Consider the following 5385-nt stretch of genomic DNA (forward strand, 5'->3'; position numbering starts at 1 on the left):
GCAGAATCTTAGGACTTTAGAGCAAAGCCTTGCCATCTTCTGAAGATAACTGTTCTCTTTTTGGGAAATACCTTTTGGCCTGCTACTGGGCCTTAGTAGAGACCAAATGCTTAATCATGGGTCACTAAGTTACCTTGAGACCTGAGTTGACAATCATGAGCTGGGTATTGTCCAAAAAGTTGGGCATGCACAGTACAACTCCATTATAAAAATAGAAGTAATATATGCGACAGGACTCAAGTGGGTCCTGAAGGCACAAGTTACATGAGGAAGTGGCCCAATACCCATGGCCCCCACTTCTGCCACATTACCTTCTCTTTCCCAGTCCAATGCTATGACCTCTTGGGGGTATTCCTTACAATCAGTTGACTGAGGAAGAGAAAACTCAGGCCTGGTTTTCAAATGGTTTTGCATGATACATAAGTACCACCTGAAAGTAGACAGCTGCAGCACAGCAGCCCCTTTCTGGGATGTCCCTGAATGACAGTGGTGAGGGGAAATCCTCCCAGTGGGCAAAACATCGAGCAGGGCACATGGTTGTTCATTTTGCTTGCAAGAAGAAAAGGCCAGAGGTGCATTTGTCTACTGATTCATGGACTATCGACAATGGTTTAGCTGGATGGTCGGGGACTTGGAAGGAACATGGATTGGACAATTGGTGATGAAGAATTCTGGGGAAGAGGTATGTGGATAGACTTTTCTGAGTGGGCAAAAAGCATGAAAATATTTGTGTTCCATGTGGATGCTCACCAGAGGGTGACTTCAGCAGAGGAAAATTTTAATAATCAAGTAAATAAGATGACTAGTTCTGTGGATACCAACTCAGCCACTCCTATCATTTCCCAATGGACTCATGAACAAAGTGGCCATGGTGGTGGTGGGATGGAGGTTATGCATCGACTCAGCTATGTGGAATTCCACTCACCAAGCCTAACATGCTTACAGCCACTGCTGAGTGCCCCCACACACTGCCCCTGATATAACACCGCTCCCCGAGGTGATCAGCCTGCTACATGGTAGCAGGTTGCTTACTTAGGATGACTTCCATCACGGAATGGCAGCAATTTGTTCTAACTGGAATAGACACATACTCCAGATATGGATTTGCCTTTCCTGCACTCAATGCTTCTGCCAAAACTACCATCCACGAACTTATCCGTTGTCATGGTATTCCACACAGCATTGTTTCTGATCAAGGGACCCACTTTACAGCAAGCAATGTGCAGGTATGGGCATATGTCCATAGAATTCACTGGTCTTACCATGTTCCCCACCATCCTGAAGCAGCTGGATTGATAGAATGGTGGAATGGCCTTTTGAAGACCCAACGACAGTGCCAAATAGGTGGCAACACTTTGCAGGATTGGTGCAATGTTCTCTAGGAGGCTGTGGTGCTCTAAAGCAGCATCCACTCTACGGTGCTGTTTCCCCTACAGCCAGGATTCACAGGCTTGGAAATCAAGGGGTAGAGATGGGAGTGGCACCACTTACTATTACCCTTAGTGATTCACTAGAAAAATGTTTGCTTCCTGTCCCTGCACTCTTAAGCTCTGCTGGTCTACAGGTCCTGGTTCCAAAGGGAGGAGTGCCTCTACCAGGAAGCACAATGATTCCAGTGAAATGGAAGTTAAGACTGCCATCTGACCACTTTGGGCTCCTCATGCCTCTAAATCAACAGGCAAAGATAGGGATTACTGTATGGGTTGGGGTTACTGATTCTGATTATCAAGTACTGAAACTACACAATGGAGGTAAAGAAGAGTTTGCCTGGAATACAGGAGATCCCTAGGGGTCTCTTAGTACTAACATGCCCTTTGAAGTCAATGAAAACTGCAACAAAGCAATCCTGGCAGGAGCCCTAATGGCCCAGAAACTTCAGGAATCATAGTTTGGGTCACCCCACCAGGCAAGGAACCATGGCCAGCTGAGGTGCTTGCTGAGGGTAAAGGGAACATGGAATGGATAGTGGAAGAAGGTGGTGATAAATACAAACTATGACCACATGACCATTATAGAAATGAAGACTATAATGGTCATGAATATTTTTTCCTTGTTTTGTTATATGTTCACATATATGTATAAAGAAAATAACTTGTTTTCTTTCCTTTCTTATCCCCTTAAAATATGACATAAGTTGTATTAGTTTCATGTCATAATATTTAAGTTATGGGATATCAAGTTTAAGAATAAATATTACCCAAGGACTTGCACCTTATTGTGGAGAGATTTAGGGCATTTTTGGCTGAACACAGGACAGTTGAGTATTGTTGGGTAAAAAATATGTCTGTTACTGTTTCTATTTAGAGGTTAAATATAGTTTAAGGAGATGTGTGTGGCTGCCAGGTTGACAAGGGGTGGACTGTGATGGTCAGGCTCATGTGTCAACTTGGCCAGTTACTAGTGCCCAATTGTTTGGCTGAGCAAGCAGTAGTCTAATTGTAACTTGAGGACATTTCATGGATTTAAATCACTAGTATATTGGTTGTATCTATGGCTATTTACATCTATAATCACCTGAGGAGATTGCCTTCAGCAGTGAGAGACACCTCATCCATTCAGTTGAAGGCCTTAAAAGGACAAGTGATGATTTCAGCAGTCAGAAGAGAGAATTCCCACCTCTACTTTAGCCAGCCAGCTTCTTCTGCAGAATTCATTGAAAACCTTCATCAGAGTTCCCAGCTTGCAGCATGCCCTAGGGAATTTGGATTTGTGCATCCACATAGTTGCATGAGACAATTTTATGAAATCTCATAATATTGCCAGATATATCCTGTCAGTTCTGTTTCCCTAAAGACCCCTGACTAACACAAAGATATTAGGAGCATAGAAGATAATAAATGCTTCAGTTCATGATGATCAGGCTTTGAGCAAACCTGACTTACTTTATTGTTTTTTCATAAGACTTGTTAAATTGAGTTGAAAACATTGATGGGATTTGTTGTCTTGCAAGCAACATTCCTGAAATATTAAATTTTATAATTTAATATGAGGTAACTTAGTGTTGAGATTAATGTATTTCTTGATCCAACATCAAAAAGTATACAATTTAAAATATGATAAAAATTATTAACAAAATAGAGAATTATACTTATAAAATCCTGTTGACATGAACAAAGACTGGCAATCTAATTTAAAATGCCATCCAAAGAGATCAAGTCTCAAATAATCCAGAAAAAACAAAGTTGAAGACTAAAAATTGTTAGTATTTTTCTAGAACTCTTCAATAAACGGTATCTGGATAACTCAGTTTGAGTATTTCATTTGGCATGAGCACCATCATCTTACATTAAACATTACATATTCATGAAAAATATACTATGTTCACATTCTCCTATTAGACATTCAGAAAATATAAAGCAATGTAAAACACAGATCTGTCCTCAAGGAACCAATATTCATATATTTGAAAGATTAACAACTATAATCTTTGTTTTCATGAGCCATTTGGCAATGAAAGAGGGCCATCTTAACATAGTTTTTTTGTTTTGTTTTGTTTTGTTTTGTTTTGTTACAAGAGCAGGATTTTCATTATGTCCTGAGTTTCTGGTCTCTGAAGATACACAAATAAAAAGTGACAGATACAGGCCATTGTATATTTTGTCATAACCTACAAAATTGTGTGGGACAGGGTGTAATCTATAATGTAAACTGTAGTCCATGGTTAGTAGCAATGCTTCAACATGGGTTCATCAACTGTAACAAATGTACCACACTAGTGAAGGGTGTTGTTAGTGTGGGAAGGTGTTGGAGGGGAGGGAGTGGGGCATAAGGGAATCGGTTATATATTTTTTATGTATCATTTATGTAATCTAAAGTTTCTTTAAAAAATTATTATTATTATAATAACTGAATAGACAGCCATTGTGGTTTGCTGAGCTCCAGAGCCGGGGCAAGTGCGAGTCGGGTGGGAGCTGGGCAACTCTGAGCCTCGCAGACGAAAAATAAGTAGACGTGGGTATAGCAGACCCTAAGATGCCGAGAAGCAAAATGTCATCCCATGCATTCTTCGTGCAAACTTGCTGGGAGGAGCACAAGAAGAGGCACCTGGATGCTTCAGTCAACTTTTCAGGGTTTTCTAAAATGTGCCCAGGGAGGTGGAAGACCATGTCTGCTGAAGAGAAAGGAAAATCTGAAGACATGGCCAAGGCGGACAAGGCCGGTTAAGAAAGAAAAATGAAAACCTATATCCCTCCTGAAGGGGAACAAGAAGTTCAAGGATCCCAATGCACCCAAGAGGCCTCCTTCAGCCTTTTTCTTGTTTTGTTCTAAGTATTGCCCCAAAATCAAAGGCAAGCATCCTGGCCTCTCCCTTGGTGAGGTTACAAAGAAGCTGGAAGAGATGTGGAATAACACTGCTGCAGATGACAAGCGCCTTAGGAAAACAAGGCCGCTAAGCTGAAGGAGAAATACGAAAAGGATGTTGCTGCATACCAAGCTAAAGGAAAGCCTCATGCAGCAAAAAAGGGTGTCATCAAGGCTAAAAAAAGCAAGAAGAAGGAAGAGGAGGACGATGAAAAAGATGAGGAAGAGAAAGAGGAAGAAAACGAAGATGATGATGATGAATAATTTGGTTCTAACACAGTTTTTTTCTCATGTCTATAAAGAATTTAACATCCCTGTACAGAAGTCATTCCTTCTAAAGAAAAAAATTGAAATGTAAGGCTGTGTAAGATTTGTTTTTAAATGTACAGTATCTTTTTTTGTATAGTTAACACACTACCGAATGTGTCTTTAGGTAGCCCCATCCTGGTGGTCTTTTCTTTTTTTTTAAAGTTTTTCGGCCTTTATTTGTTTTTTTAATGTTACATTAAAAAAATATGAGGTCCCCATAAACCCCCCACTCCCCTCACCCCACTCCTTCCCCCATAACAACAACCTCCTCCATCATCATGAGACATTCATTGCACTTGGTGAATACATCTCTGAGCACCACTGCACCTCATGGTCAATGGTCCACATTATAGCCCACACTTTGCCACAGTCCACCCAGTGGGCCATGGGAGGACATACAATGTCTGGTAACTGTCCCTGCAGCACCACCCAGGATAACTCCAACCCCCGAAAATGCCCCCACATCACATCTCTTCCTCCCACTCCCTGCCCCCAGCAGCCTCCATGGCCACTTTCTCTACACCAATGCCACATTTTCTTCTATTACTAATTACAATAGTTCATGAATAGAATATCAGTAAGTCCACTCTAATCCATACTCTATTTCTCCATCCTGTGGACCTTGGAATTGTTGTTTCCACTCCACATCAATATCAAGAGGGAGCTTAGATTCCACGTGGATGATGGATGCAATTCTTCTGTTTGCAGTTGTAGGCACTCTTGGCTCTCTGGTGTGGTGGTTGACCTTTTTCACCTCCATGTTAGCTGAGTGGG

General features: G+C 41.3%; 1 pseudogene; it reads left to right on the top strand.

The window, feature by feature from the left end:
• Positions 1–1037: 1037 nt before the first annotated feature.
• Positions 1038–4566, top strand: LOC101447989 (putative high mobility group protein B1-like 1; annotated as a pseudogene).
• Positions 4567–5385: the final 819 nt, after the last annotated feature.

This window comes from Dasypus novemcinctus, chromosome 9 (assembly GCF_030445035.2).
Source record: "Dasypus novemcinctus isolate mDasNov1 chromosome 9, mDasNov1.1.hap2, whole genome shotgun sequence".
Lineage (NCBI taxonomy): Eukaryota > Metazoa > Chordata > Mammalia > Cingulata > Dasypodidae > Dasypus > Dasypus novemcinctus.